General features: G+C 39.9%; 1 protein-coding gene across 1 annotated transcript in view; it reads right to left on the bottom strand.

The window, feature by feature from the left end:
- Window positions 1–22768, bottom strand: part of KBTBD11 (kelch repeat and BTB domain containing 11) — an 83709-nt gene that overhangs the window by 60367 nt on the left and 574 nt on the right. The gene's annotated exons all lie outside the window — the stretch shown is intronic.

The raw sequence follows: 22768 nt of genomic DNA on the forward strand, positions 1-22768 counted from the left end.
ATAATTGCATTTCCATGTTCTGTGTACTGTGGGAGAACAGATATAGTGAATGCTGGGTCCTGGGTTTAGTAACACTTTAAGCTTCCTTAGATTCCAAGCTCTCTTGGTTGCTGAAAAATGCTAAACATGGTAAAAGCACGTGTAAAAGCGCTACCACGACTTTGCCTTAATTCTCTACAGCACAAGCTGATCAGCGGGTCTCGGCCAATGATCTATAGTCGGGACCCGTTGATTGGCTGAGCAGATGAAAGAACAGAGCCCTGTTTTGGTAAACAACACAAGGCTCTCTACAGAGTGCGGGGGATGTGGCTGCTCTTCTCTCCATGCAAAGCAGGGAGTAAAAACAGTTACATGGCTTAGTAAAAGCAACACACACTACTACTAGTTGTTAGGTACACAGTTAACCCTTTCATTGCCCCTAGAAGTTAACCCCTCTACAGCCAGTGTCATTAGTACATTAGTACTGGCTAACTGACACTGACATCACCAGTGACATTAATAGAGTGATCAGTACTATTAAGTACTGATGGTTGTATTAGTGTCACTGGTATTATAAGTTAGCCAGTTCCCCCAAAGTGTCAGTTAGTTTCAGATTGCCCGCTGCACTATCACAGTCCCACTATAAGTTGCTGATCACCGCCATTACCAGTATAAAAAAAAATTAATAAATAGAAATTCCAGTATATACACCATCATTTGTTGATATAACTTTCAAGCAAACCAATTAATATATCCTTACTGGGATTTTTTTTACCAAAGGCATGTAGCAGAATACATATTGGCTTAGATTTATAAAGAAATTAGATTGTATTACTTTTTTATTTGATGTTTTATATCAGAAAGTAAAAAAAAAGTTTATAAAATAAAAAGTAAAAACCCCAGTGGTGATCAAATACCGCCAAAAAAAGCTCTATTTGTGTGAAAAAAACAATACAAATTTAATTTGGGTGCAGCATTGCATGACCACACAATTACCAGTTAAAATCTTGCCATGCCAAATAGCAAAAAATGGTCTGGTCCTGAAGGGGGTAAAACCTTCCAGAAATTAAAGCAGAAAGCCACCCAAAAAGGGAATATCTGTTTGTTGTCATCCTCCCCCCCTTTACTGTCACATTTGGCACTTTTTTGAGGGGGGAGCAGGTACCTGGTTTTGACAGGTACCTGCTCACACTGCCGGCTGAATTCGCACATGGAGCACATCACAGGTCCCAAAACACTGCGGGACCAATCACAAAGAGCAGCACCTCTTGCTCATGCGTAGTAGGAAACCGGCTGTGAAGCCGAAAGGCTTCATTGCCGGTTTCCCTTAGTTAAGATGCTGGCACCTGCACCTGAAGCGGACTAAGGAAATCGACTCGCCATGTACATGTAAGTGTCCTTACATTAAATCATGTAAAACCATGTACATTTTTTTTTTTGTCCCATTCAGTGGGGCTGTGCCTGCATTGCATGGGTTAACTGCTCGTGTTGTCCATACTATACTTACCCAGACCTTCGAACCTTCCAAAAACGGCACTCCTCCATGTCCAGCGATGGACTGTTCCTGCCGTCCTTTTCGCCCGGAGCTGGTCTATGGACGTGATGACGTCAGAAACAGTCCACTCACAAGACCACCAGCGTGCAGGGAGGCAGAAGCGGCAGGATGGATGGATTAGGTAAGTATATCTCTGCTGTTATCACCCCTAGACAAAAACAAGCAGTTGACCCATGCCCATGCAAAATTCTGGCCAAACGTTTTTGCCTAGAATTCTGCTTTAAAAGTCAGCAGCTATAGTATTTGCAGCTGCTGACTTTTTTTTTTTGAGACCAGAACTAAAAAAGAAAGAAAGAAAATAATAAATACCAAAGTGTGGGGTCTTGTGAGCTACTATGGTGTATGCTAAGTGCTAATAATATTTAGATATTATTAATAATAAAACTGTGGTAAAATCAATACAATAGTGAAAGTAAAATTATAATTAAAATTGTATAAAAAAAAACAGTGAAAATTAGTGGTTTGCTTACACTCTACACATACTCATACCATTGTGTCATAGAGAATAAAAAAAAAATCAGAAATGGTGTCGTGCTCCGCTACCAATTATTATTATTATTATATAGGATTTATATAGCGCCAACAGTTTGCGCAGCGCTTTACAATATAACGGGAGACAATACAGCAACAATACAGTTCAATACAAGAGGGAAAAGAGGGCCCTGATCCTTGGAGCTTACCAATTGCAAATATGTGAATAAATTATTATTATATAGTATTTATATAGCGCCAAAAGGTTTGCTCAGCATTGTACAATATAATTCTATTCATTTAATATTTATTTATTTATTTACATTTTTGCAATTGTTAGTGGAGTGCGACACCATTTCTGATTTTGTTTTAAAATAATAAATACCAATTTATAATCTTTACTGAATGTGGGTGTATGGCTCTGTCTTATCTATCACCCTCATTTCCAAGTTAAAACTGACGTTTTACAGAGCAGATATATTTCTAGCAGGCCAGAAAATAATAAGTGAATAAACAATAGCTGGAGCTGCAGCAGAGTTACAGCAGAGATGATGAAGTGTCTTTTACCTCTCATTTATTAGGTGGAATAAACAAGTCATAATAAACAGCCAATAATGAAAATCCGCATAATAGACTGTGTCACGCTTTTTGTTGGAGCATGGCATTCAGATTCTACAGTCAACCTGTCTGCTGTTGTTGAAAGGATTTACAGTTAAAATTCCTGTCTAGTACTAACAAATGAAATTTGGAATGGAACAATAAAATATGCAAGTAAGTTAACCTTTCCAGTTCCCTACAGAGAAGAACACAGATCTCCTCAATCACTGATAGCTTGGTTGCAGGCAGAATTGCCCACTTCTTCAGTGGAGACAGAGAGCCTCTGTTCATTGCCCACCTACACTGAATAACAGTCATTTTGTTAAAGCCGCACAATAGCACAGGAAACAAGTGAAAAAACAACTCCATTACATTGGAAATGCAAACTAGAGAGATGGTACTTCCAGTTTCTGGCTCTATTATTCTATCAGAAGGTCAGGCTAGTTCTGAGGATAAAGGATTACAATGATCAGGTTATACATGTGAAAAGGACGCTCATCTGGCTAACCTTCCATGTTCTGACCATTTATAAGGTATGAATACACAATATTTATACCATGCTGTGCCTGTACATCTTCTGAAAATTAGCCCTACATTGGTGGCATCTATTTTGTGGAATGCTTCCAGTTCATTTTGATTACAAGCCAAATAAATGATGTGGACAGAAAAATGAGAAATGATCATGAGACATGATACATAAATGATAAAAAAAAAAATAAACGAGTATTAAGAAATAGATACACAAATTTTCAAATGATAATGAGAAATGATACATAAATGATAAATAAATAATGAATAAGTAAATGATTATAAATAAATACATGAATAAATAAATAAATGAAAAATTATACAAAAATAATAAATGAGAAAGAGAAATGATACATACATGATAAAAAAAAAATGATAACTAATAAATAAATACATAGATATATGAATAAATAAATGATAATGAGAAATGATCCATAAATGATAAATAAATAATGAATAAGTAAAGGAATATAAATAAATACATGAATAAATAAATAAATGAAAAATTATACAAAAATAACAAATGAGAAAGAGAAATGATACATACATGATAAAAAAAAAAATGATAACTAATAAATAAATACATAGATATATGAATAAATAAATGATAATGAGAAATGATCCATAAATAATAAATAAAGGTTAAATAATAAAATAAATAAATAGACATATAATAAATGAGAAATTGCACATAAATGATAAACAAAAAATAAATAAATAATGAAAAACTATAAATAAATGATATACCCAACTCCAGCTATTTTTTTTTCCTGTTTGGATAGAGAGGAGAAGTAATAGAAAGTAATAGATCAAAGTATAACTAAAAGCAAAACTTGTGATTTAGGAAACCTGTCAGGTTTTATTGCTGTCTGTGTTCCTGATAAGGAGATTCACCCCGTCTAGTTTTCCTATTCACATTTATCATTGAGAGTAAAAGAACATCCCAAATTTTGGGTTGTCCCCAGAAAAGTAATAGAGGGGAAATCTTCCAATGAGGACTCTAGTTCTGATGTCCCTGGGGACACTCCGGGATTGCATCACTTTGAAGATATTTCCTCTCACTTCTAGTTTTGAGTATGGGACAGGAAGCAAATGTAAATCTCCCCAATGGTACACAGCTATGGCAAAAAAAAAAAAAAAACTCACAATGGTTATTGCCCTCCCTTATGCTATCCAAAATGAAAAACAGTTTTGAGCATACTTCTACTTTAAGGCCTTTCTCTCACAGGTGGCCAGGGGATGAAAAAAGCAAGCAGTTGAGCCATGGTTTTACTACACACCTAAAGTTTACAATACAGCCAGAGGGGGCTGTTCACCATGGTTGGCATCACAGCCAAGACAAATTTAACACAGCATGCCAAGTTGACAGACAGTACATTCTCGTCAATGGGTCTGTGCCACAACCACAAACCAAAAACGTGGCTTGCAGTTGTGGCACATTCATCCCATTGAAAATTGCAGTTCAGCAAAAAAATAAATAAAAAAAAATTTTAGAACCATTTATTGGTTTAGGCTGAAACCAATAGAAGGTTACCTAGTATTTCATTAAGAATAAAGTTTTAGATTTTGTGATTTTAGAACATTTTGGTAAATGGTGTTTTTTGTTTTCTATACAGAGTAGTGTGTTGTATTTGACACATGTGAATGTTTTTCAGCAGCTACAACAGATAAGAAAGCTGTGGTGTAGAGGGCTGGAACTTCCTGTAGATTTAACTAGTGAGAGGGTTTTTGTTCTTCGGCTGTCTCACTGGCTGCTGGTGATTTATATTATAAAGAAGAAGTCGATTTTACAAGTCATTGTGAAGGGACAGAAAGCCTACTGACATAGCAGTTCTGTAGGGCGGGTGACGCAGCAAAGTGAGATTCTTTTAGATAAGCACACTTGCAATCAGTGCCAGACTGAGAACAGAGAACGTTGATGGTAAAAAAGTACACACTGTATAACAGACAGGTTTGTAAATACAATAGAACAATGGAAATGAAGTTGTGCTACCCTGCTAAAATATCCAAGTGTGGAATTTCTAATTTTACCTAAAATTGTTTGTAGCTGAGCAGACAACATCCACATAAACATAGAATACAGCACAAGAGCCATCCCAGTTGCTGGACTTGCCATGGGACTATTTGCTTTTATAGCTTTTACTCTGAAAGCCTCAGAACATCCAGAGTACAAGACATGCAGAAACAGGGAGAGGCATCAATACCACAGTTGGGTTGAACGCTGGCATGGAATTGTTCCTCCTGGTTCCTCTCCAAATCCCCACCATTGAAACCCCCACTACTGATTATTCCTATCTGATTCTCCTTTTTTTTCTTTTTCTCTCTTCTTTCACTTCTTTTTCTCAACGCATTGGCCTTCCTACTTCTCGATCCGCTCTTCTTCATAACCCTTGATTCATGGGCTCACAATCTCAGACACACTATATAGGTCAAATGAGGTGTTGGACACAGTTCAACTTCCTACAATGTGACTACTTCCCCCCACAAATTCCTTGTTTTTGAAAACAAAGAGGACCTTTGCTATCCAAGCTGGGTTAAGCATTTATGTCTTAGCAATATTCTCATACCTAAGTTATAAAGTTTGTGAGTGGATCTATGGCTGTATGTCTTAATTTTTTGGCGATGTACTGTCCAACTTGATATGATGTCATATGCTCATGGGTTTTTATAATGCTACAATTCTGTAAACCTTTTATAAAAATGTATTTAAACAGAAAGAAACATGGAGAACTGATATCAACCCATTGGAATGTATGGGGTGGTAAGTATTACATTGATGTGCTCCAGATATAATGTAAATAGGAAGCCTACAGCTCCTGTCCATTCACTAATGGAGAACTATATATGTAAAGTGCTGCGTAAATTGACGACGCTATATAAGTACCTGAAATAAATAAATAACTGAAGAACGTACAGAGAAGGGCAACCAAACTGATAAGAGGCATGGAGGAGATCAGCTATGAGGAAAGATTAGAGGAACTGAATTTATTCTCTCTTGAGAAGAGGAGATTAAGGGGGGATATGATCAACATGTATAAATACATCAGTGGTTCATATAGTGAACTCGGTGTAGAGTTATTCATCTTGAGGTCAACACATAGGACAAGGGGGCACTCTTTACGTCTGGAGGAAAAGAAATTTAATCTCCAAACACAGAAAGGTTTCTTCACAGTGAGAGCTGTGAAAATGTGGAATAGAATCAAGAGTTGGTTCTGGCCAGCTCAGTGGATTTCTTCAAAAAAGGCCTGGATTCTTTGATACACAGAATATAACTGGATACTAACATTTATAGGTAAAGTTGATCCAGGGAATATCCAATTGCCTCTCGGGGGATCAGGAATGATTTTTTTTTCCCTGCAGGAGCAAATTGGATCATGCTTTGCTGGGGGTTTTTTTTGCTTTCCTCTGGATCAACTGTGGCTGTAGGATTATAACTTTTTTTTTTTTAATGGTTGAACTGGATAGACTTTTGTCTTTTTTCAGCCAGACTAACTACGTAACTATATGGGCTACATTGTTAACTAAAAATGTAAACACATTTGAAGAGCAGTTCTTCTTTTGATATAGAACAAAATACATTTTCTAAAGACATACTTAGGCTTAGATAAAAGGAAATATGTCACTCTAGCAATGTCACACAGAGCATAGAAAAAATATGTTAACATTGCTCTTATCTCTTACGTAAACCTCCTACTCATTCACACGCTCAAACAAAAACAACTTTAACATTTTAAACATATGTTTCAATATAATTCTTACATATCAAGCATCTGTTTTCTTTACATTCCATTATATGTGATTTTATATATATCTTTTACAGTTAGGGCTAATCCTGTAAATGCAGCAGTGCTTATGTTATGTGCAAATCACAGGTTTCCTTACTCAAGCTTCATGGGTATAAATCATCATATTACATATTTCTACCTGCATGAATCAGATGGTACTGGCAGGATGACTGTCAACCCAGTGCCCTGTAATCTATAGCTGGGCTTTTAACAGTCCCCGCTGAGTAAAACGCAAGAAGTATATTTATTCCAGTTAGTCATAAGCTGTACTGATAATCATTTTTATAACAAGTACTGCAAGTGCAAGGGTTTTCCCAGCTGCCTACTGCAGCATGCCTATTGTTCCATTATAAAATATAATATAATTGCAATGACAGGTAATTAGAGTTTTTTTCTCCCAGTATCGGGCAAACAGAATGACTACTCAGACTAACACTTGATTCTAAAACACATCTAGTAGTCTCCAATTAAGTCAATACTATGTTCAGACTAAATAAACATTCACAACTTATTTAGGGGGTTCTTAGTAGACCAATAGCCAGTGCCAGATTTATAAGGGGACAAAGGGGGCAACTGCCCTGGGCCCCCTTGACAGGAGGGACCCCCCCTATGCAAAAATAATATAAAACAATATAATAATTTTATAAAATAATAACATATATATTAATAAAATATTATGAAATATATAATAATGAAAATACTTTCTTTTAATAAATGTATCTTGGGAAGTAATATTTTGCCTGCCATCATCTGTAAAAGGTTTTACTCTGGACTGGTATATTGTATTATATAAAAATGAATTTCGGCAGCTCAAGCAAACCACACATAAAGCACTTACACTCTTAAAGTTGAGCTCTACCCAAAAGGGGAAGTTCTGCTTTAAACCCTTCACTCATGCGTCTCGCAGCCCTTTAAGGGGTTTCTGACGCCAGGAGGCGGGGCAGGGTTTAAGGTCATGTGACCGTCATCATTGGCTGTCACGGCAGTCACATGATCGGAAAGGTCCCGATCACATGGAGAGACCGGGACCTTTCCATGGGAGGCCAACACGTGTGCTGGCAGCGCGCAGGGCACATGCTCTCAGCACTTTTGTTTACAAATGGTACGCAAATATGAGGTCGCTCAGCGTCAAGGTCCAGCCACTGAGAGGCCGCATATTTGCGTATGCTCAGCATGAAGAGGTTAAGGCCTGATCCCTTCTCCTGGTAAAGAAATGGCAGCTTTTGGGGAGCAGGGGGGAGCGGATACCCAATTTTGGTGGGTACCCACTCCTACTTCTGCTTTAACCGCCTAGGCGATCGGAGGTATACGTTTTTCTCCCTCCTTGCTCCCCACAGTCTTCTGGGACAAGTGGCAGGTTCCAGAAGACTGCCAAACCATTCACAATGTGCAGCGCTACTTGTGCATGGGAAAAAGGGCATCTGGATGTTAAGCTGCATGCTGTCTCACAGATAAGATGCTGGCTCCTGGGACAGGACACTGCAGGAAAGAACCGCTGGGATGAGCACATTGCTGGATCATGGGACAGATGAGTGGCTGTTTTTAAAAGTCAGCAGCTACATTTTTTTGTAGCTGTCGATTTAATTTTTTTACTGGGGGATGGAGAACCGCTTTAAGGAACGTGGCCTATGACTGCAAGTGTGTGTATGTGTGACCTCAGAATGATGTTGTGTCATGCATTTTAAAAATGTATGATTGTCATTGAGAATGTAAACCAACTCTGTGTATGAGGACCCCTCGAATCTGAAGTGCCCTAAGCTCCCCAAGGTCTAACTATGGCCCTACCAATAACATTGTGCAAGATGCATATGGCGGGTTTGCTCACTGTGTGCTTTAGCAGGTTTTGATGCGCAGAAGTAGAGAGGTCTATTAACTTTTGGGCCACCAAACAGTGTGAGGGCTCAGTAATCACTTAAAGGGGTTGATTTACTAAAAGCAAATAGGCAGCTTACTTTGTTAGGGAATGTTCCCTTAGCTTAGTGAATAGGGAGACGTAATTGTTATCCAATCATGTGAAAGCAAAAATAATGTGTTTTTTTTCTTGCATATGATTAGGTATTCTATATAAAGTGAATTTTCACCATGTTTACTAAGCTAAGGAAAAATTCCCTTGCAAAGTGAGCAGCCTATTTGGCTTTAGTAAATCAATCCGAAATAGTCAATGATAAGTCCCAATACTTCCAAACTAGAATCTTGTACCTCTGCTTTATGAGTTTGTAAATGACTCTCCCTATGTATTTTAAATCTGGGATTTCCAGGTTTGAATATATGGAATGGTCACACAGGACACAGTCTAGCTAAAAAAATTTCAGAGTTGCAGTTAAATGCTAGATTTTTTTTAAGAAGATTGCAAATGTCAGACAAGCATGCTGACAGTATACTATATATATTGGTGGCACTACCTGCTTCTAATCTATGATAACTGAAGATTGCACAGAATCTAAATATAAGCAGGTAAGTGAAGATCCGTGGCAGGTAGCACCAAATGCCCTGCACTCTCATTTGTTTGTTCTTTCCACCTGACTTCAGAATTGGGTGTGGAACCCAAGGGAGGTCTTGTGTTTATGAATTGGCATTGCATCTGCATATCGGTATAGCATTTTGAAGCAGAATCTATAAAACTTGGGAAAGCTCGCAAAGTTTGTAGGCCAAGAGTTTGGCCCCTTCATGAAATATCAAGAGGTATTATAACTGTACAAAGTGTATCTTTATTGTCAAATCCAGTGGTGGAATTAGAGCAAAATACAATGTATTACGTAGTATGACACTCTTAATTTATTAGTGTGCTGTAGGACACATCTTGTACTGAAAACATGAATCAGGAAATTCAACACTCACATACTGTATCTGTTCATTTAAATAGTTTTATTCCAGAGCAACGGAATTGATAATCATCCCCCACCCATTTGTGCCCCTCCTCCTATTTCCTTATAGAAGTACTTACTAAAGCCATTATTTACCATGATGTTCCTGCTTTTGTGACATGTCCATGGTCCATCATGGCAGCACAACTTCTACTACACTTGCCCAAGTGTCCAAAATATTAATAGGTGAGTCATCCATCACCCTGCAACCTAGGCAGTTTGTACATAAGTACCTATACCGGGAAAGGAGGTTGTTTGGAGGGGGTACATATGAGGGCAGTTTCAAAGCATCATTTAATTTACACTTTAGTTCATCAAGGTAAATTGATTCTGTTGTTAGCATATTACGTTCTAAGCCAGCCATTCCCTACGGGGGTATAATGGAATCCTAGGGTTCCTCCAGGAGTTGCTAAGGGTTCCTTGAGCTGTAGTTGACTGACCCCCTATCACCTATCTGATGGATCTCACATAGTTCCAGGTCTAAAACCACTTGGGGGAGCAAGTAGCATGACACCAATGATATTTTTAACTAAAGGTGGCATTGTGATCTCCACTATATGGAGAGCAGATCACCAATGTAAGGAGCATTCTTTCCACTAACCACCAATGTAAGGGACATTCTTCCCACTGACCCCTAATATAAGGGACATTCTTCCCACTGACCTCCAACGTAAAGAGCACTCTTTCCACTGATCATCAATGTTAGAGGCATTCTCCCACTGATCACCGATGTAATAGACATTCTTCCTACTGACCTCCAACGTAAGAAGCATTCTTTCCACTGATCACCAATGTAAGAAGCATTCTTCCTACGGATTACCAATGTAAGAGGCATTCTCCCATTGATCACCAACGTAACAGGTGTTCTTTCCACTGATCACCAATGTAAGGAACATTCTTCTCACTGACCACCAATGTAAGGAGCATTCAATGTAAGGAGTATTGTTCCCACTGACCACCAATGTAAGGAGTATTCTTCCCGTAAATGTATAGGACATGCTTTCCACTGACCCCAACTATTTAATTTTAGCTGGGGTTCCCAGAGGCCTTAACATTATTTCAAATGTTCCTCTGGGGTAAAATGGTTGCGAATGGATGTTCCTAGCAGGCAGGATATACTCTTAAAGTTCTGGAATTAAGAGTTTTCATACTGAAAAGAGAACTTACAGAGTGCTTGTATTTGCAGAAAAGTCCAGTGGGGTTGTTTTATGAAAACTGGATAGAAGTAGGGCGGAGAACCTCCACATATGGACTTATAAGTTGGGAAAGTTATATTCCTATGAGCAGTGTTATCCATAAAAAAAAAAAATGTATTTGCCTTTCAATACTAATTATTTTTGTAGCAGAGAAAAAAATATTTTTTTTATTTTTATCCCATTGAAAATTAAATGTAAATCAATTACATTGAAAAATAATTATTTTCAATGTAATTATTAATTTATTCATAAAAGGCTTCCCTGTGCAATTTCAATATCTCTCTAAACCTAGTCTTTGTTTTTAATAAAGGAAACAGGAGAAACAACATTCGTCAACATAACGGCATAATTCTCTTTTTTTTTTCATCTTCCTAACATATTGTCAGTTTTATTCTATTATTATGACCCATCTACCTACCTAATATACAACAGAGAAAAAGCAGTGAAGTTTAGCAATGATATATAGCATAGGATTGCAAGATGGAGAGCGATGACCTCTATAAATAGGCCTCTAAATGCGTTATATTTACTGGGATCCCATTATACTGTACTTTAAACTCATCATTTCAAAGCTCTGTGGTTTCCATGGTAACCCTCCCCCAGCTTGGTGGCATGACAGCTACTGCAAGAAGAGCCTGTGTCAGTTGTTGAAGAGGTATCCCATTACCATGGAAATGAGAGTTCCTCACTTCTAAATGTGCATTCCCTAACAATGTTCTCTTGTCCAAAGAAAAACTCACACTTACTACACTCACATCCTAATAAAGTGAAACTAATCGGGTGATTACCACTGTAAGGTCCAATGAAACGTCATTCCAGTGGCCTTTACTCTACTTCCGAGAACTAACTTTATTTCTGCTCAAGCTGTTAAAACTTTTAAGGTGTACAGAATTTATTTAGCAGTGTTCCTTTTTAAGCATTTTAAACATTGTTACCATTATATTACAATTTACTATTAAATTATACTACATTATTACAAGTACAGCTGGAACAGTTATCGTAGTTACTGGCGTCAAAGCTAATCTGACATACAATACAATCATCAGGCCATCATGGTGCTGAAAATCAGATTATAACAAAAAAATTGGACATTTCTTTTCATTATGGTATTAATTAGGCTGTCATGTGCTGAGAAATCATCTCTAAAGCTTTAGCAGAAAATTTAATAGGTCCGGGAAAGCTTCATAGGTCGAGGAACTAAGGCTGGCCATACATTATACAATTTTCTTGAGAATTTTTCTTTAGATTTACCATAAATCATATAATATGAGGTCAAACCTAAACAACACTTTCAATTGTATCTAATTAGACAAGCCCTTGCACTACATAGTTGAAGGTAAATCTAAAGTAAATTGGTCAGAAACAAATTAGTGAGAAAGTCAGAAGGTCAGAAATTGGTCAGAAGGTTTTTAACCTCCCTAGCGGTATTTCCGAGTGTAGCTCGGGGTAAAGTTTCTGTACCAAAAGCGGTAACCCCGAGCTACACTCGGGCTTACCATGCGGCGCTGCATAGGGAGTCCCTGCAGAGCTTACCTTGTCCTTCGCTCCCACGATGTGTCCCCTGCAGCGTCCCCGGCCATCTCCTCCGGCTGATGGCGGCATCCGGCTTCTGTGTTCCGGTCCCTGTGACGTCGGGATGTATGAGCGCCGCCGGCGGCAGGAAATTTGAAAATTTAAAAAAAATATCATTTTTTTCAAAACGAATTTTACATAGTAAAACATTGCTGTTTCAAACCATTTCACATACATATTGTCCCTAGTGCTTTGTCCTGTGCCCTGTCTGCATTTTGACTGTTCTTTCTGCCTGGAAACTTAGAAAAGTCCATGGCGTCCAAAAAGTGTCCTTTTAGGTCAAAAGCGGGTTTAGATCAGCTAGAGAATAGCAATAGTAAATTAGAACCACTTGCAGAATTGAGTGATAATGATTTGTGGGGAAATTCGTCATCAGACACTGAAAACAATTCTGCGACTTTGCTCAGTGATGTGCAAACTTGGCGCTCTATTTCAAATTTCAGTGTTTTTGGTTTGATTATATTCATGAATTAAATGTATTATTATTATATTATTATTTTTTATGATTATTTATTAAATTATAATTTATGATTTCGTGTTTCAAATTTTATCATACCCGGGATGTTTAATAGACTCTTGTTCGGACAGATTTCAGTGAGTTATTCCTAAATATTACAGCCGACAATAAAAAAACTACTTATTTCCATGCAAAATAATGGTACCGCTATCAGCACCAAAAATCTGAAATAATCATACCGCCAGGGAGGTTAACCTAAGTTAAGCTGCCCATACACATATCATTATTTTTGTTTACCCTGCAGACTGAACAGAAAAAAATCTAACAGATTCACCCACCCACGCTACACAGCATTGATGGATAAATCTACTGTTGTGGATACTGTACTTGCTGTCAGAATACCTGATCTGATTGGATGCAACTGATGTTCAGCTGACAATTTTTCACCTGGCATCTTCAATTTGCAATCAAGGGATGACAGGCAGGGGGAAGCTGACTGAGGGCCACCCACTGAGCATATTTCGGTCAGTATCAGGAACTGGCTGAAACTATCTCCGGTTATAGCCAGCTTAAAAAGGAGCTCCAGTCATTTTTGTGTTCCACTTGTCCTCCAGAGGATTTACCCCCAGGACATTTTTTAAGCTCTTGTGGCTGTACTTCTGTGTATCACAGGAGCGCACTTCATTCTGCACTCCTGTGACCCGTTCTCGGCTGACATCACTCAGAAGGTCTAGCCTGAGAAAAGATCCTGACTTTAACCACTGGCCCTCCAGAGGATTTACCCCCCTTCCTGACAAGGCAATTTTTTGCAATACACGCTAAAGTTACTTTAACTGACAATTGCGTGGTCATGCAACGCTGTACAAAAATTAAATTTATGTAATTGTTTTTCCACAAATAGAGCTTTATTTTGGTTGTATTTGAGCACCTTATTTTTTGCACTATAAACAAAAAAAAAGACAAATTTGAAAAAAAACTATATTTTTGACTTTTTGCTATAGAACATATCCAATAAAAAAATAAAAAAAATAAAAATTCATCATAAATTTAGACCAAAATGTATTCTGCTACATGTCTTTGCTAAATAAAAATCCCAATACTTATTAAATAAATTAATTGGTTTACGTGAAAGTTATAGCGTCTACAAATGGTTATATATATATATATACATACACATATATAATATATATATATATACATATATACACATAAATATATACATATATATACTGGAATTGTTTTTGTTTTTTTATACTAGTAAACCTAGTAAACCCAGAGACCTATAGCGGGACTGCAGCGGGCATTCTGACACTGGGTGGGAACTGACTAACTGCCACTGACATCCTGAGTAATACTAATACAGTGATCAGTGCTAATAAAAAGCACTGACACTGAACTAATGACACTGGGCAGGAAGGGGTTCACATCTGTGGCAATGGGATAGCTGTGTGTGTTTTACTAGGGAGATATGCTGCTTTGTATCTCTCTGCTGTGCAGAGAAATACAAAATAGCATGTCTATGCTGACAAGAGAGAGACCTGTGTTGGTCACACACAGGTCTCTCCCTTCTCAGCTTTCCCCAACAATCTCCGGCCGGGACCGGGTGATTGACGCCCCTAGCCACAATGGCAGTGCGCCCCCTACCTGGAAATGCAAATCACGGGTATATATACTTGATTTCGCGCAGTGCTGCCGCCCTGTAGCAGTATTTCTGCTATAGGGCGACGGGAAATCGCTTAAAAGTCAGCAGCTAGAAAAACTGTAGCTGATGACTTTTAATAAATAGACACTTACCTGTCCCAGAATTCAGAGTGTTGCTCACCCAAGTCATTCTTTTCCTCGGTCTTCTGTCCCCGCGGCTGGCATATTAACTGTGGGCTTGTCGCTTCACAGCTGGGCGCTCACTGGGCATGCAGTCTTGTGGAACCTGTCACGTGTCCCAGAAGACTGTGGGGAGGGGGGAGGAAAACTTCCACTTCTGATCGCCTAGGTGGTTGGAGCAGAAGTGGGAGTGGATACCGGTCAAAATCAGGAACCTGGCACCCCTCCGCTCCCAAAAAAGGGGCATTTTGATAAGAGGAGGGGGGGAGGTAGCCTTAAAGCGAAACTTTCCCTTTTGGGTGGAGCTCCACTGTAAGTATTGCTCTGGCCAGTGCAGGTTACTACTCAGCAAATTACTATTACTTTGTAACAGCAGGCTAAGGGCCAGTTCATGCCAGGAATTGAATAGGTTCATGCTGTGCATTCCTGTGTGATTCACATGCAGTTCTGTGCGGTGTGATTTCAGCCTATTCATTCTGAACTGCACTGCGCCAAGGGTAATGCATGCCTTACTTTTGGAAACGCACTACAACCACATTGCACGGTACTTCTGCACCATGGGATCCATTTCGGGCAAACGCACTGCATTTGCGATCTGCATCTTGGGTGTCATTAACTTAAAGGGAAGTACAGCCAAAGATTTTATGGCTGTATTTCTATGGAATACAGGAGTGCAGTCCGTTCTGCATGCCTAAGACCTGTTTTCAGCCAACAGCAGGCTAAAGCCCACTGACAGCTGATGTCACATCGCCAGACCAGGCTTGGGAAAGATCCTGACTTTACAGTCAAGATCCACCCAGATGCCTGGACCAGCAGCTGACTCAGCCTCTCAGCGGTCCGCTCCCACCCCCTGCACAGCCCAGCACTTCAGTGAGCACTGGAGGGGCACAGCTCTATGCAGCCTGAAGACTGAGAGCTGAGTGATCAGCAGTGTTTGATCACTCAGTGATCGGTCTGGAGTCAGCAGGGGACTGATGCTGCATCCACCTAGGTGAGTATAATTTTGGGGGGGTTTTTCAGTTATCACATACTTCTCTTTTAGACTCCATTCCCACCTATGCAGTTTGCTTTTTGTCTGCTTTGCAGTGCTTTTCGCAGTTAGTTTTACATTTTCTACATGCGTTTTTGCCGCAATTTGCATTTTGTTCAGCTTTTCTTATTTGTTTAAAAGGAATGTTTTTTTTTTGCTGGGCAGAATAAAAATGCAAAACATGGCAAAAGCATGGCAAAATTGCGGCAAAAGCGCACTACCATGCATTTAGGCAGATTCTCCATTGAACTCCATTGTAGCAAAAACACTGCTTTTTGTTTTTAAAAAAGTCCCCGACCCTTTCCAAAAACGTAGCAGCTCAAGAGAGCATAGATGGGAACATGTTCCATAGGAAACCATGTTAAATGGACTATAGTGTGTTTCTGCAAAAAGCACTAAAAAACGCATTGGTGTGAACGCAGCCTTCGCCCTGGTTCACACCAGCATGACTTCAAGTGCAACATGAGATTTACAAATTGCACCTGAAGTTGCATCTAATGTATTTCTATGGCTCTATCTTAATCAGGGAAATTTGAAGTAGCGTGATTTAAAAAAAGTCCCTGCACAACTTTTTTTTCCAGTTTCATTCTGACTTGCATTGAATTCTATTACATGAAGTTGCAAGTCACAGTGAAATCGGAGGTACAAATCGCACTGATCTGTGGCTTTGAAATTGTGCTACTTCAAGTGAAGTAGCATGATTACAAAGTTCCGTTCGGTGTGAACCAGAGCTTAATACTGACATGCACTGCACATCGCACCTGCGTTCTAGTGTGAACTGGCCCTAAGGGAATAGAGACTGTTCACTTAGCAAAATGAATGTGCAATTAGCAAAGGGTACATATACTTCACCAATAAGTGAATGTTAGTAAATAAAGAGAAGCTGTGTTCACTCTGAATACCTAAACACGTGCAGTGGGAATTTACACATGACCCCGTTATCAAAGTGAAAATATTTGTAAATATCTGTTTACTAACATGTGCAAATGTATCTGCTTTCCCGCCACCCTATATCAGATATACTGCTACAGGGCGGCAGGTGTGCGCAAAATCACATATTGATGCGTGATTTTGCATTTCCGGGTATGGGGCACGTGCGATCCGCACACGTGCCCTACCCGCGCCACTATCCGCGACCTCAGCTGTCAGTCATTAGATGCCGGCTGGTGATTACTCGCCAGCACCCGGTGATCGCAGAGCATTATGGACAGAGGGAGAGAGCTGTATGAAAACAATACAGTTCTCTCCTGTCAGCTCCTGCACACTGTTTTGCATGGCTCTGCATAGCAGAGCCATACAAAGCAGTGTGCTTACAGTTGAAAGCACTAACACAGCACACAGTAAAACAGAACACAGTTAACCCTTTGATCGCCCCACGTGTTAACCCATTCCTGCCCAGTGCCATTAGTACAGTGTCAGTGCTTTTTATTTGCACTGATCACTGTAATGGTGTCACTGGGGATGTCAGCGACACCAAGTCAGTTCCCCCCAGTGTCAGAATGCCAGCTATAATTTGCTGATCGCCGCCATTACTAGTAAAAAAATAAAATAAAATTCCAGTGTATATACCGCCATTTGTGAACGCTATAACTTTCATGTAAACCAAATAATTTACACTTTTTTTTTTTAGCAAAGACATGTAGCAGAATACATTTTGGCCTAAATTTATGATGACATTTTATTTTTTTCATTTTTTTGCTGGACATGTTTAATAGCAAAAAGTCACAAATGATGTTTTTTTCTCAAAATTGTCAGTCTTTTTTTTATAGTGCAAAAATTTAAAATGCACAGGCGATCAAATACCACCAAAAGAAGGTTCTATTTGTGGGAAAAAAAGGACGTAAATTTAATATGGGTGCAGCATTGCATGACCGCGCAATTGTCAGTTAAAGTAATGCAGTGCCAAAAAAATGGCCTGGTCAGGAAGGGGGGTAAATCCTCTGGAGGGCAAGTGGTTAGCAAAGGGTACAACATATACTTTGCCAAGTGAATGTTAGTAAATAAAGAGAAGCTGTGTTTACTCTGAATACCTAAACACGTGCAGTGGGAATTTACACTCGGTTGTCAAAGTGAAAATATTTGTAAACATCTGTTTACTAACATTTGCACAGTTATTACATATTTTGCTAAACGAACAGCCTTCTTTAGTAGATCCACCCCATTCCCTTGAAAACACTGTCTGGGGCACTTTTCAAATGAAGCATCCAAAGAGAATTTGCTGTAATAAATGCAAGACACTCCGATATTATATATTGATGCTGGCAATGTGCTCAGGACAAGGATGTATCATAGAAAAGTGACCTAGCTGCATAATTGGAGGCATTCAATGACCTTCTGCTTTTGGGCCTGTATTACCGGCTTTTTCTTTGCTTCACACTTCATGTGAGTCTATCGGAACACAAAACCTTGAAGCAGGCCATCAGCAAGTCAAATTCTAAGAGTCCATGCACATGGATGAAAATAGGTATTCTTCATGCTAGTGTGAATCTCCCGGTGCTTTACCACAACTGGGGAGTCACATGTATTGTGTACAAGTGAATGGCAGTACTCTGCTGTACTTGCATATGCGTTTGACTACACATTCGCATCCATTGTTTTTTTCCAAACATGGAAATGTGTGTTTGGGAAATGCGTTGCACGCGCATATTTGTAAGTCCTGCTGCAAAGAAACATCAGTGCTTATAAGAATACAGGCACATGCAGCAATTCACTGGTATGGCAGACAGTGCGTGGTATGTACAACTCCCCAGGAGCACCAAACCACCAGGAGATTCAGACCAGGCATAAAACATGCCTATTTTGGTCCATGTGAACCCTGAAGGATCTGAAAAGTGTCCCATACCGATGTCAAACTCATACCATCCATACAAGCCCAAAGTCCATCAATTCAGTCATTTTAAGGCCAGTTCACACTATAGAAACACAGTCCAGATGCGTTCTGGATGCATTTTTGCATGCGCCTTTTTGACGCATTTTTGGCAAGTTCTGGTGTGTTTTTGATGCTTTTATGACGCGTCCCAGTGCATTTTTTATGCATTCCGATTCATTTTATCCCTCTTCAATTTAAATACGGACATGTGCATTCCAGTGCATTTTTGGTGCGTTCCAGTGTGTTCTTATGCGTTTTACCACGTTCCAGTACAGTTTTGTGCAGAAAAAATGCAGCCTGTTCTACTTTTTTTCTGCAACCGGAACGCACTGGAACTGCAAGCACTGTCGTGAACTGTGACATTGACAACCATATAACCTACTTTCTGTGTGTTTTGGATGCAGAAAAAAAGCAACTGAAATGCATGTAGTGTGAACTGGCCGTTCGAGAGTGTACTTGTACAGTGCTTTTGGCGGAAATCTGTCTGTAAATATACAGCTGGCCATACAGATGTATTTGCATGGTTCCACCTATAATGATAAGGTGATGAATAGACTTGTTTTTGGACCTGTGCTGACATACTGGCAATAAGGCTAAGTTTGCATGGATGGTTGAGGGGCAGCCACAGGTGGCTGATCCACATTTTTACTGCCCCCCCCCCCCCCCCCGCCTGACCGCTCACTTGAGTTAAAGCCATAGTGGTTTGCAATTTTAGCTTGGCATGTCATATTTGGAAAGTGGTGCCACTTGCCGTGCTTGCCCATTAAAGTCAATGAGACCACTCTGCAATCGCATGCCAAATGCATGGAAAGTGGCTCCAGAATGGTATTTCAGTGTAAAACCCCCCTTATGCAGGCCATAGGCGGGTCGTTTATCAGCCGAATTTTCGGGCAAAAGAATAATCAGACGATATTCGCACCGTTAGTGGGCAATGTCGTCGGTCGATTTTCGCGGTTCCTTCTCGTTTCTTTTAACGGTCATGCTGGAAAATCTACGATTTTCGTAAGCATTGGTGGCAACAGAACGACTGATTTTTTGGCCAACAATTTGGCCAATAAACGACCCGTCTATGGCCTGCATTAGTCTAGGTTCACACCTTAGCATTTTGTGGTGCATTTTGCAATTTGCAGAAACTCACTACAGTCCATTTAACATGATTTCCTATGGGACGTGTTCACATCTGCGTTTTTTAGAAAGGGTCAGGGACTTTTTTAAATGCAAAATGTTGCATTTTTGGTTCAATAGACGTTAATGGAGATGCTGCAGAAATGCATGCAGTGCATTTTTTATGTATTTTTTATGTGTTTTTGATGCGTTTTAATCTGCCCAGCAACATGTTGGAAAGAAAAAGCAAAAGGCATCAAAAACACGTGTGCAAAAATGCAAAACGCATCAAAAAAAGCACTGCAGAAAAGGATCAAATGCAAACTGCATAGGTATCAACCAGGGGCGGACTGACCATTTGGAAACTCGGGCACTGCCCGAGGGCCCGGGGTCAGTAGGGGGCCCCATGAGATGCCCTTGGTACCTTTTTCATTGGCTTTTTTGAGTTTGGGCAAGGACACAGGGACCCCATGATCCCCTATTGCCCGGGGGCCACATGAGTTGTCAGTCCTGGTATCAACCTCGCCTTAGGATGTGAAAATCACAAGCGTTCAGAAGGCAGCAGTATTGCCTCTTAATTACCTGCAGACCAACTTTAAAGTGGAGCTCCACCCAAAAGGGGAAGTTTGCGCTTTATGCCTTTGTCCCCCACTCCCCATTAAGTATTGGCCCCTTTGGGGAGTGGGGGGGGGAAACAGGTACCCACTCCCACTTCCACTCTGATCGCCTAGGCAATCAGAAGCAGAAGTTGTCCCCCTCCCCGTAGTCTTCTTGGATAAGTGAAGACTACGTGACCATTCACAAAGCGCAGCACTTCGTGCGCATGTGCAGTGGGCACTCAGCTGTGAAGCTGCAAGCTGTCACAGCAAGTTGCCCACACTGAAGATGACAATGCCAGGGAGAGAAGATGGCCGGAGAAACCAGCGGTGGTGAGGACACCGCTGGACCGAGGAACAGGTAAGTTGCTGTATTTTAAAAGTTAGCAGCTACAGTTTTTGCTGCTGCTGACTTAGAATTTTTTTTTTCAGGTGGAACTCTGCTTTAAGCATCCTCTGAAAAGCAATCCACTGCAAAACACTTTTCAGTGCCATGTGAAAAGGCCTAATGACTCTATTTGAGGAATATAATACTGTACCTTACAGTACATTTGTAGAAGGATTCCCGGTCCGTTATCCCGCTTCACCATAAACTGACTGGCTATCCTATATTGATACTTTGTAAAATCTTTGGGCTGTTAGCGATGAATCTGCATGTAGCAGACTGGACAATGTTTATTGATTTATAGATATCTGTAATCATTTGTTTTCACATTTGTTTTTATAATCGGATTTCTTTTCACTCATTTTTCCAGTTCATGATACTTTCAAAACAGGTCACATGACTGTAAGCTCTAACGAGCAGAGCCCTCTGATTCCTTCTGTATTACATTTGTATTGTAACTGTAATGTCTGCCCTCATGTTGTACAGCGCTGTGCAAACTGTTGGCGCTATATAAATCCTGTATAACAATGATGTGTGATCAGGGGTGGACTGACAACTCATGGGGCCCCCGGGCAATAGGGGATCATGGGGCCCCTGTGTCCTTGGCCAAACTCAAAAAAGCCTATGAAAAAGGTACCAGGGGCATCTCATGGGGCCCCCTACTGACCCCCTACTGTGTGTGTTTGTGTTTGTTTATGTGTGTGTGTTTATGTGTGTGTTTGTTTATGTGTGTGTGTGTGTTTGTTTATGTGTGTGTGTTTATGTGTGTGTTTGTTTATGTGTGTGTGTGTGTTTGTTTATGTGTGTGTGTTTATTTGTGTGTGTTTGTGTTTATGTGTGTGTTTGTTTATGTGTGTGTGTTTGTTTGTTTATGTGTGTGTGTTTGTATATGTGTGTATGTTTGTTTATGTGTGTGTGTTTGTTTATGTGTGTGTGTTTGTGTTTGTATATGTGTGCGTTTGTTTATGTGTGTGTGTGTTTGTGTGTGTGTGTGTGTGTGTGTTCCTGATTTTTGTACCTGCGTGCATGTTTATGTAATATACACGAATAATACAGTTAGCACTCTAACAATACATTTCTCTTACTTGCGGTCTTCTGATCTTTCAATATACATGTACTACAAAAAAATATAGTTGTACAGAAATCTTGTCGGCTGATAACTTCCTGTACTGTTTACCTCTGGACTGTTAGCAGGTAGCATCGTTCTCTGCTATCTCCATGGACTACAAAACACATCCCCTTGCTATAGAGAAGAGAGGGAGGTGTCATGTAGTCCTAACAGTGTTATGTAGTCCTAAAATACTCATTGTCCTAGGTGAGAACAGTACCCAGTATGGTTGTCACCCTAGGACAGGAAGTGAGTTAATGGCAGGATTACAAGAGGAAAAAAAGCGTGAAAAAAGAAAACGAATGCAGCCATTACATGTAAGGACTGGTAAACTACAATGCCATGTTCTTAGGTTTGGGGATATAAATACAAATAGCATAGCTAAACCATGGTATTATACATAAAACCATCAGCACAGAGATAACACCCGGAGAGCAGGCCTGAGCAGTGGATTACCAGGCAGAATTGTTGGCTCTTCTGGCAGGTCAGACCCTGTAAGCTCCTTTGTGTAGAAGTCCCAGAATGGGCTTGTGTTATGATAACACATCTTGGCATGCCTGAGCTTTCTAGATCCACTAGTAGATGACTGGAATATGCTGGAAGAGACAGAACCCTGCTTGCTGATCCTGCCTGCCCAGCAGGGGAACCTGGAGACAGAGATCAAGCTGGATCCATGTACTCAGTGCTCTGCCCTGTCATTGGGAGGCAATCTAGTCTGCATGCTGTGAACTTATACAAAGCAGCAGATCCCCTGGATGGATGACAAAGTGAAGACAGGAGTGATTGCATGTGTTTCCAATGTAGCCTGCCTCATCAGAGACACACAGCACTGCAAGTCAGTAGGAGCCAGC

This window comes from Staurois parvus, unplaced genomic scaffold, assembly GCF_062004578.1.
Source record: "Staurois parvus isolate SC_StPar_1 unplaced genomic scaffold, SC_StPar_1.0 ptg000226l, whole genome shotgun sequence".
NCBI lineage: Eukaryota > Metazoa > Chordata > Amphibia > Anura > Ranidae > Staurois > Staurois parvus.